This window comes from Oncorhynchus keta, chromosome 26 (genome assembly GCF_023373465.1).
Source record: "Oncorhynchus keta strain PuntledgeMale-10-30-2019 chromosome 26, Oket_V2, whole genome shotgun sequence".
In the NCBI taxonomy this organism is placed as follows: Eukaryota; Metazoa; Chordata; class Actinopteri; order Salmoniformes; family Salmonidae; genus Oncorhynchus; species Oncorhynchus keta.
In genome coordinates this window covers 17,401,930-17,414,101 of record NC_068446.1, presented here as the reverse complement: position 1 = coordinate 17,414,101, position 12,172 = coordinate 17,401,930, and positions in this window count along the sequence as shown.

Here is a 12,172-nt window from a genome sequence, read left to right as displayed (position 1 = left end):
TGTTTTACAAAAAGTGCACTCCGCTACATGAGTGCGCTGATATTACAGTTGCTGTCCTTTTCAGGCCTATAAGCTCACCATTGCGCAAACATGTCTATAGTGGATTAAATGTATTACATGCTAAAGATTGATTCTATAGATCATTTAACATGTTTCTACGGACTGTAAAGGAACTTTTGACTTTGTCTGCTCGCGCCTCATGAATTTTGCTTACTGGGCTAAACGCGCAAATAAAAAGGAAGTATTTTGACATGAATGATGGACTTTATCGAACAAATCAAACATTTATTGTCGAACTGGGATTCCTGGGAGTGCATTCTGATGAAGACCAAAGGTAAGTGAATATTTATAATGCTATTTCTGACTTTGTTGACTCCACACCATGGCGGGTATCTATAAGGCTTGTTTTGGTCTACGAAGGCTGTACTCAGATTATTGCATGGTGTGCTTTTTCGGTAAAGCTTTTTTAAATCTGACACAGCGGTTGCATTAACCTCTTGCTCCTACCTGACACGCAGGCGTCCCATCTAGAAATGCAAATGCTAATAGCACTCGTTAAAACTCAAACATTCATTAAAATACACATGCAGGGTATTGAATTAAAGCTACACTCGTTGTGAATCCAGGCAATAAGTCAGATTTTTAAAATGCTTTTCAGCGAAAGCATGAGAAGCTATTATCTGATAGCATGTAACACCCCAAAAGACCCGCAGGGGATGTAAACTAAATAATTAGCATAGTCGGCGCTACACAAAACGCACAAATAAAATATAAAACATTCATTACCTTTGACCATCTTCTTTGTTGGCACTCCTAGATGTCCCATAAACACTATTGGGTCTTTTTTCGATTAAATCAGTCCATATATAGCCTAGATATCGATCTATGAAGACTGTGTGATCAACGAAAAAATAACGTTTTATAACGTAATGTCATTTTTTAAAATGAAAAAGTTGACGATAAACTTTCACAAAACACTTCAAATACTTTTGTAATGCAACTTTAGGTATTAGTAAACGTTAATAAGCGATCAAATTGATCACGAGGCGATGTATATTCTATAGCTGTACGTCTGGAAATAATGTCCGGATAAATCTCAACTAAAAATATCCGGGTCGGAGACCTGAAGAAATGGGCTGTCTCTTCTTCGTTTGACCAAGAAACAAAGCCTAGGCAAATGACAAGACTGTTGACATCGTGTGGAAGTTGTAGGTATTGCAACCTCGGCCCCATTTAATGTGGATCACCTTTATCAATCGGTTGAAGTGGCGCATGGATATATTTTTCCGTTTTCAGTGATCAGATTTTCCTGCACTTTTCAATGAAACGCACGTTCAGTTATAGTCACAGCCGTGATTTAACCAGTTTTATAAACGTCTGAGTGTTTTCTATCCACACATACTAATCATATGCATATACTATATTCCTGGCATGAGTAGCAGGGCGCTGAAATGTTGCGCGATTTTTAACAGAATGTTCGAAAAAGTAGGGGGTAGGAGTAACAGGTTAAGGAAAAGCGGATTGAAAATTCAATGCATAACAATTGTATATTTTAGCAATGTTTATTGTGATTATCTCTGTAAATTGATGTGGCTCTCTGCAAAATCACCGGATGTTTTGGAACTACTGAACGTAACGCGCCAATGTAAACTGAGATTTTTGGATATAAATATGAACCTTATCGAACAAAACATACATGTGTTGTGTAACATGAAGTCTTATTAGTGTCATCTGATGAAGATCATCAAAGGTTAGTGATTCATTCTATCTCTATTTCTGCTTTTTGTGACTCCTCTCTTTGGCTGGAAAAATGGCTGTGTTTTTCTGTGACTAGATACTGACCTAGCATAATCGTTTGCTGTGCATTCGTCGTAAAGCCTTTTTGAAATCGGACACTGTGGCTGGATTTACAACAAGTTCATCTTTAAAATGGTGTGAAATACTTGTATGTTGGAGGAATTTTAATTATGGGATTCTGTTGTTTTGAATTTGGCGCCCTGCACTTTCACTGGTTGTTGTTGAGGTGGGATGCTTCTGTCCCGAATATCCAAGAGAGGTTAACTTCTTGACGCTACCCATCCCTGTCACAGGATCATTTTCGTAAGCAACCGCTGAATAGCATAGCGCCACAGTCAAGTAATATTACAAAAAATATTAATATTCATGAAATCACAAGTTCAATATAGCAAAATACAGCTTAGCGTTTTGTTAATCCACCTGCCGTCTCAGATTTTGAAATGATGCTTTATACCGAAAGCAATCCAAGTGTTTGTGTAAGTTTATCGATAGCCTAGCATAGCATTATGTACACTTAGCATCAGGAAGCTTGGTCACCAAAATCAGAAAAGCAATCAAATTAACCGTTTACCTTTGATGTTTTCACTCAAGAGACTCCCAGTTACACAAATGTTCCTTTTGTTCCATAAAGATTATTTTTATACCCAAACTACCTCCGTTTGTTTGTCGCGTTATGTTCAGAAATCCACAGGAAAGAGCAATGCAGACAGAAATTCCAAATAGTCTCCATGATGTCCACAAAAACATGTCAAACGTTTTTAGAATCATTCCTCAGGTTGTTTTTAAAATACATATTCGATAATATATCAACCAAGTGTGTAGGTTTTTCAATAACACCGGGTGGAACAATGGCCGCTTTATTCTGTAGCGCAAAAACTCACTCTGAGAGCTCCCAACTAGCCACTTACGCAATGTTATCTTTCACGATCATTTTTCAAAATAAAGCCTAAAACTATGTCTAACGACTGTTGACACCTTAGGGAGCCATAGAAAAATGAATCTGGTTGATATCCCTTTAACCAGTTTGTGTGAAAGTTACTTATTTAAAAAAATATTTTGGGAATTTCGCACGCTGCCTTTTCAGTGGAATGTTGTCGAGGTGTTCCGCTAGACGAACCCCTGCGCTAGAAAGGTTAATAGCTTCTACACCCAAGCCATAAAAATGCTGAACAATTAATCATATGGTCCATGACTATTACATTAACCTCCACCCCGCCCTCCATTTGCTTTGTACACTGCTGCTACTCATTGTTTATTATCTATGCAGAGTCACTTCACCCCTACATACATGTACAAATTACCTCTAACCTGTACCCCGCAAACTGACTTGGTACCGGTAACCCCTGTATATAGCCTCATTATTGTTATGTTATTGTGTAACTTTTGATTATTTTTCACATTATTCTATTTGGTCAAGGACTTGTTAAGGACTATAAGTGTTTCACGGTAAGGTCTACACTTGCGCATGAGACAAATAAAGTTTGATTTGATGATGACAGAGGTGAGTGCAAAAAGGATTTACAGCGAAAGCACCACAAACGATTATGTTAGGTCACCACCAAGCCACAGAAACACTCAGCAATTTTTCCAGCCAAAGAGAGGAGACACAAAAGCACAAATGGAGATCAAATTAACACTAACCTTTGATGTTCTTCATCAGATGACACTCATAGGACTTCATGTTACACAACACATGTATGTTTTGTTTGATAAAAATAATATTTACATAAAAAAATCAGAGTTTACATTGGTGGGTTACGTTCAATAGTTCTAAAACATGCGGTGATATTGCAGAGAGCCACATCAATTTACAGAAATACTCATACTAACCATTGATAAAGATACAACTATTATACATGGAAATTTAGTTAAACTTCTCCTTAAAACCTCTCTGGGATAGGCGGATGCAAATGTCTCAACTGGCCAATTGCCAGGAAAAATGCAGAGCGCCAAATAAAAAAAAAAGCTATAAAAGTCAAACTTTCGTTAAATCACACATGTACGATACCAAATTAAAGCGACACTCATTGTGAATCTAGCCAACATGTCAGATTTTAAAATGGCTTTTTGGCGAAATCATTATAAGCTAGTATCTGATGACAGCACAACAGTAAACAAAGAGAGAATAGCATATTTCAACTCTGCAGGCACCACACAAAACTTAGAAATAAAATATAAATCATCAATTCTCTAGGGAGATAATATGGTCGGCATTTAATTGTGAGGTATTCTAAGTTGGGTGAAGAAAATTACTTGAGTTCCTGTATGTTCCTAGAATTACACCACGAGTCGTTAATCATGAAACACACCCCTCCGCACTTCTGCTTCCCAGACAGATATTTGTTCCTGTGTGCGGATGTTCTGAGAATCCTGCTGGCTTTACTGACTTCAACAGAGTATCCCGAGAGAGCCATGTTTCCGTGAAACAAAGTATGTTACAGGCCCCGATGTCTCTGAAAAGAAATCTTTGCTCTAAGGTCATCAACTTTGTTATCCAAAGACTGAACATTAGCGAGTACTATACTTGGTAGCGGTGGGTGGTGTGCGCGCCTCTAAGTCGAACCAGCAGGCCGCCTCGAGTGCCTCTCCTCCGCCGGTGATGTTTCGGGTTGGCCTCTGGAATAAGTTCCATTTCTCTGGGGGAGAGTGAACAAAAGACCTACTCCAGGGAAATCGTATTCCTGGTCGTAATGCTGGTAGTTCTGGTGAGTTACCGTTGCTCTAATATACAATAGTTCTTCCCGGCTGTATGGAATGACACAAAACATTTCCTGAGCTAATAATGTTAAAAATAGTAGATAAGAACAACAAATTACTGCAAAGTTTTTTAAGAGCTAGTCGCGATTCTGCCATCTCCGTTGGCGCCATCTAGATTTATTTTTATGCCAGGATTGTAGCGTCATACCCATGAAGACTCAATGCTATAATCACGTAAAGGGTTTGAATACCAATTTAAATATAATATGTCAGTTAGATTTTTTTAATAAATTAGCAAAATGTATAAAACCTATTTTTCTTTGTCATTATGGGTTATTGTGTGACGATTGATGAAGGGGAAAACAATTTAATACATTTTAGAATTAAGGTTGTAACGTAACAAAATGTGGAAAAAGTCAATGGTTCTGAATACTTACCGAAGGCACTGTAGCTCAGTATTTGTATTATTTATTTTATACAGCATTTCTTGATCATCTTTATATCCCTGTCTGGGATATGTGGGACGGTACGTCCCACCTGGCCAACATCCAGTGAAAATGCAGAGCTCCAAATTCAAATAAATTACTATAATTATTAAACTTGATGAAATCACAGATTCAATATACCAAATTAAAGCTACACTTGTTTTGAATCCAGCCAACGTGTCAGATTTCGAAACTGCTTAGCGGCGAAAGCAAACAATGCTATTATCTAAGGATAGCACAACAGTAAACAAAGCGAGAAAAACATATTTCAACCCTGCAGGCGTGACACAAAACGCAGAAATAAAAATATAATTCATGCCTTACCTTTGATGAGCTTCTTCTGTTGGCACTCCAATGTGTCCCATAAACATCACAAATAGTCATTTTGTTTGATTAATTCCGTCGATATATATCCAAAATTTCCATTTATTTGGAGCGTTTGATCCAGAAATACCCTGGTTCCAACTTGCGCAACATGGCTACAAAATATCTCAAAAGTTACCTGTAAGCATTGTCCAAACATTTCAAACTACTTTTGTAATACAACTTTAGGTACTTTTTAATGTCAATAATCGATAAAATTGAAGACGGATATACTGTGTTCAATACCGGAGGAAAACAAAGTGGAGCGTGCTTTCAGGTTATGCGCCTCTAACAAAGATTACACTTCCCTCGAGCCTCATTCTGAACAGTGTTACTTCTTCATTTCTCAAAGCAAAACCTCAACCAATTTCTAAACACTGTTGACATCCAGTGGAAGTGGTAGGAACTGCAGGAAAGTCGATTAGAAATCTGGATTCCCAATGAAATATAATTGAAAAGAGAGTGACCTCAAAAGAAGAAAATCTGAACGGTTTGTCCTTGGGGTTTCACCTGCCAAATATGTTCTGTTATACTCACTGACATGATTAAAACATTTTTAGAAACTTCAGAGTGTTTTCTATCCAAATCTACTATTAATATGCATATCTTAGCTTCCAAGTTAACATGTTAGCAAGTAATGTTGCTGAAGGCAGAGTAGGTTAATGGCATGTATTGCTAGTGGCAGCAAGTTGCCTGTAGGTTACTGGCAACGATTTGCAAGTAAGTTATTGACAATTTTACAATATCTTACTGAAAAATGGATTTCAGTTAGCGGAACATCTCGACAACATCCGGTGAAATTGAAGAGCGTGAAATTCAGATTAAATTATGAAAAATATTTAACTTTCATAACATCACAAGTGTAATACAAAAGCAAACCATGCGAAAGCAAACCATGCGGTTATCTGAGGACAGTGCCCCATCATGCAAATGCATGACAAACCAGGGAGGTGCCACACGAATGTCAGAAATAGCGATATAAAAATGCCTTATCTTTAATGATCTTCTTTGTTGGCACTCCAAAAGGTCCCAGTTACATCACAAATGGTCATTTTGTTCGGATATGTCCTTCTTTATATCCATAAAAACTCAGTTTAGCTGGCGTGCTTCAGTCAATAATCCACTCAGTTTACCTCCGTCAAAATGCATATAAAATGAATCCCAAACAACATTTAGAATCAAACCTTAGGTATCCTAATATGCCATTAAACAATAAAATGAAAGACGGATAATCGTTATTGTCTTTACCGGAGATAAACAAGAAAGAACACGCTCATTCACACGCTAGGAAACACTACAGCCTAAATGGGAGCGACCTAGAAAAACTACAATTTCTGGGTCATTTTTCCAAACACCAGCCTGAAACTCTTTCTAAATACTGTTGACATCTAGTGGAAGCCCTAGGAACTGACTTGGGCTTTTTTTTTATAGTACTGTTTTCTATCCAAATCTACCAATTATATGTATATCCTAGCTTTTGGACCGGAGTAATAGGCAGTTTAAGAAATTATAACTTCACAGCAACACGTTGCCACTAAGTTAATTGAAAATACACATGAACATCTTTACAGTGCAGCTCATGACTGACACATACTCTTACAGAGTTTGCAAAGAGACAGTGTCAGAGGAGGTACTCAACTGGCATTAGCATATTCTGGGAAGAAATGTACTCTTGCCAATACACTGTGTCTGTGGCCCTATCTCTTTTATGCCCAGAAAGCTGATGGTGTAGCAGGACATTTCAGTTTGCTAGTGACCAAGAGGTTACAAGTTCAAATCTAGTTCGAGGGATACATCGGATTTTAGCAATGACGCCCTTTAACTACTTCAACCGAGACATATGAACGTGTGAATATAATTGTATGTCTCTGTGTCCAGTATGAAGGAAGTTAGAGGTAGTTTTGTGAGCCAATGCTAATGCTAGATGACAATTGTGCTAGTGCTATAGTTAGCAACTTCCTACAAACTGCACGCAGATATAAAAATGGTATCCATGAGTTAATCTGACTCTGGTAAAGTAGATAAAGAGCCTCATTGACAAAATCTCTAAGTATCCCTTTAAAGTGGCAATCAGCAATAGAAACAATAACAATGAGGCTTCCTGCCCCTGGCACGGTGAAAAGCTGAGGTTGGCGCAATAATATACGTAAAGACAATCGCCTTTATGTGGCCTGATCTGGGGACACTGCATGAACTTCAGGTAGCAATCAACCAAGAGGTTGAGATTTCAAATCCCAAGTGAGGTTGAGTCCCAAGTGATGAACATACAACAGCATTAACACCTTAATTTAGCTGTAAAAATACAGTTACTTGTTGAAGATTTACAGTATTTTCACTGTAACTATATCAAATCCTCCAGGGGACCATGACACAAACATCTAATAATGCCCTAAAAAAGGTTATTGGGGACATCCCTGGAAAACCTGCAAGGGACTATGACTGTTTAAAATGAATTAATGTCAATTATGCCTTTTAAAGTAAAATATTCTCAATTACATTTGACACATGTAGTTTTATGGTATCACATGTAAACATTTTGCATCCCCATGTTGTCACATTTATTTAATGTGCTCAAATGTTGTCACATGTAGTTTTATGGTATCACATATTGCGTCCCATGTTGTCACGCTATCACATTAATGTCACATAAAGTCACATGAGATTTAAAGTCACATTTTATTATAGTGGTTAAGATGGACTTTCATTGTGTTCCATGGTGTTTATGGCCACTAGTGGAGCTTCTGGTACTTAGAAAGACTGCATGAAAACAGGAAGTAGGGTAGATATTCGACACGCAGACAAACAGCTAAAAACAATGCTACAGTGCTGTTATTTGTTTGTAAGTTCAATTCAAGCATATTTCTAGTGATGATAATATTCTTATTGATAGAATTGATTACTTATCAATGTTAGTTGGCTACATTTACTCACGCAAATTGCTTTCCCTTTCATGTATTGACGTCAGCTGTATTAGTTTGCTTGTGCATCATGTAAGCGAATTGTAAAACATACTATAGTTTTGTTAATGTTTTTAGTGTAATATGCTTTGTTATCGTACAGAGGTGTTTGCACATTATTAGAGTAATGAAAGGAGTTGGCTAGTTGCTACTCATATGGTAATCATCTATCTGGTTTGGCATCATGCCAAACACATGATACCTTGGCATGTGCTTTGTATTTATGCAACTTCAACTTGAAATGTATAATGTACAGCTACAGTATATCAGTGTGAATTGAAAACTAAAGTATATTATTTTCTGTATTTTGCAGTGTCATAACATAAACGTTTTCAATATATTAGTTCAAGAAAAGTCACGCCTTGGGAGTTTTATTGAAGACTCAGTTGTTAGCTGTCTGTCTAGTTTTGCATGAGAACGCAATTCCAGGGCAGAATAACATATGTTCACATGTGACATTAATGTGTGTTTCTGTAAGGGTCAAGCCCTTGATGTTACTAATTGCGCCATTGCCTACTGTACTCTGGATTTACATTCAACAAGGAGAAATAAGCCATTTGGATCGTCAGGTTCAGCATATCATCAACATTGTTTTATATTTTCCAAACCATTAATCACCTACATATTATAATTCAATTAAATATTCTGCTTAATTGACTAGAGAAGGTCTCCTGTTCCACATAACATATTTTTACTTGTGAGTCAAAATCAGCAATGTTGGGCTGACTCGGTACAGCCTAACTTTGAAGTTCATGTATGCCTTCCAGTTTTAACTGTCTTCAAAAGGAAAGTTGAGTGAATGAATCTACAGTACCTCACTTTCCTGTCTTAGAGTGCTGAAGATACTGTGAGGGTTCAAACAGTCTTGAAGCCTTCGGCAGGAACTAGAGTGAAGATGTGCACAATACAATGAGTTCACCTCAAACAAAGCTACATTCTGCACAATGAAGCACAGTGGTTTTTGATTAGCATTAAAAGCACAACAAGGGAAAAGCAGATAACAATATTTCTCCAATCAGTAGTGTAGTATTTATCTAGTAAATACATTAATATAATGAATTAATAAATTAACATTGGATTTGGATACCCAGTGATTTAGGTACTCAGACTAGTAAGGAGTAAGGAGTAACTGATTTATACAGTAGAATTGATACTTTCAGAATAACAATCAAGGGAGACCTGCCCTTGAAGAATTCCATAAAGAATGATTATCAAGAAGAGTACAGGAGATGTTGAAGATGCCCTGGAGAAGGCTACAGGTCAAAACAGCTTACTTTTTAACAATAGAAGACCACTGCTATTGTAAGAGTTGCTGACTATGTTAAGCACATGATGTTGTTGAGCATAAATTAAGCATTCGGCTGTCCAACACCCATCATCTAAACAAAAACAGATACAGAAATAATGATGGCTATTTCTCTCCCATTTGTCAAACATTACATCAAACTACATACTCGTTATATTGTACATATCAAGGAATCCACTTGCAGTAAACCCCAAACAGTCCCTCTACAGTCAGATTCAAAATGTTAGGCACCCTTAAGTAGAAGTCGATCTTTAATTCTGTGAATAACACTTGTATCTTTTATCAATGTTTATTATTAGTATTTTTTTTTAATCTCCAGATGTTTTGGAATCAAAACATTACTGCACGTAATGCGCCAATATAAACTCAGATTTTTGGATATAAATATGCACATTATTGAACTAAATATATATGTATTGTGTAACATGATGTCCTATTAGTGTCATCTGATGAAGATCAAAGGTTTAGTGATTAATTGTATTTATATTTCTGCTTTTTGTGACTTTTATCTTCAGCTGGAAAAATGGCTGTGTGTTTTTTTGACTTGGCGGTGATCTAACATAATCATATGTTGTGCTTTCGCTGTAAAGCATTTTTTAAATCGGACACGATGGGTAGATTAACAAGAAGTGTATATTTCATTTGCTGTATTGGACTTGTTAATGTGTGAAAGTTACATATTTAAAAAATATTCTTTTGAATTTCGCACGCTGCCTTTTCTGCGGAATGTTGTGGAGGGGTTCCAGCCTATAAAATATATTTTAATTTGTTTAACACTTTTTGGGTTACTACATGATACCATATGTGTTATTTCATAGTTTTGATGTCTTCACTGTTATTCCACAATGTAGAAAATAGTAACATAAATAAATGTGTGAAATCATGTGTTTTTTCGTAAGGGGACACAAGATGTTTTGGACCTGATCCATACAATTTACAGTTTAGAATTGCACAATTGAGGCAAACAACATGACAACAAATACCATGCATAATTAACCACTTATATTCTAAGGCCATATACCCTGCACTACAGTCCTGTAGCGCTCTAGAAACCAAATTTCATCCCCAGCAGCAGTATGATTCCACTCAGATACAAAGCAGCAGTATCTATTGACAGTTAAGGCATGAAATGTTTCAGAAGGGAATACGTCACCTCAAATTACCGCTGGCCATTTATCAGGGAAGGGAATTGGGGCCTGAGGGCTGGCCAAACACACTGTGGTAATATGCTGAGGTTAAGCTGTTGAACAGCCACTACCAGACATTCTAACCACCATGGTACAAACACCATTTGTGGTCCGAAGAATCTAAAAAGGAATGCATCCACTCCGGATAGAAACCTATACATTTCTAGGATGGGATGCATACCATGTTGCACAACAAAACATTTACCATTTCGAGTGGTTTTAAGAGGGAATCCTAAAAATCTACAGTAATTTTTTTTTTCCATCTCCAAAGCCTTCCATTTTGACATGAGCCTACTTTCGCAAGAGTCAAACACAGTTTAACAAAAACAAACAGGATGCAGACTGATAGAGCATCTTGAGAGCATCTTTTTTCTGGTTGAAAAAGCAGCGTTAGGAGGACTTTACTACTCTGTGGTGTGGGTTTATGGGGCATATAGGTCACTGACATAAAGTATTGCTGCAGCTGGGTAATGCGGTAGCCCAGTGATAAATTACTTTGGTTCAGAAAGCTGTGAGCTTGTAGGACAGTGACCTTATCATAGAGGTTTGTCCATGCAGCAGTGAAGCCTGGGCTGATTACTGGCTGACTGTCATAATTATCATTACAGCAGTAACGCTAACAGCTTGCTAGAACCCAATCTGCTCTGCTCTGCATCACACACACCTCCGTGTGGAATGCAGATATACCTGAGGACGAGGACCGCAAATAAACCATTACGAATATTTAACATGTTGCTAATCCGAAAAATGATATATACAGTACCTTGCGAAAGTATTCGGCCCCCTTGAACTTTGCGACCTTTTGCCACATTTCAGGCTTCAAACATAAAGATATAAAACTGTATTTTTTGTGAAGAATCAACAACAAGTGGGACACAATCATGAAGTGGAACGACATTTATTGGATATTTCAAACTTTTTTAACAAATCAAAAACTGAAAAATTGGGCTTGCAAAATTATTCAGCCCCTTTACTTTCAGTGCAGCAAACTCTCTCCAGAAGTTCAGTGAGGATCTCTGATTGATCCAATGTTGACCTAAATGACTGATGATGATAAATACAATCCACCTGTGTGTAATCAAGTCTCCGTATAAATGCACCTGCACTGTGATAGTCTCAGAGGTCCGTTAAAAGCGCAGAGAGCATCATGAAGAACAAGGAACACACCAGGCAGGTCCGAGATACTGTTGTGAAGAAGTTTAAAGCCGGATTTGGATACAAAAAGATTTCCCAAGCTTTAAACATCCCAAGGAGCACTGTGCAAGCGATAATATTGAAATGGAAGGAGTATCAGACCACTGCAAATCTACCAAGACCTGGCCGTCCCTCTAAACTTTCAGCTCATACAAGGAGAAGACTGATCAGAGATGCAGCCAAGAG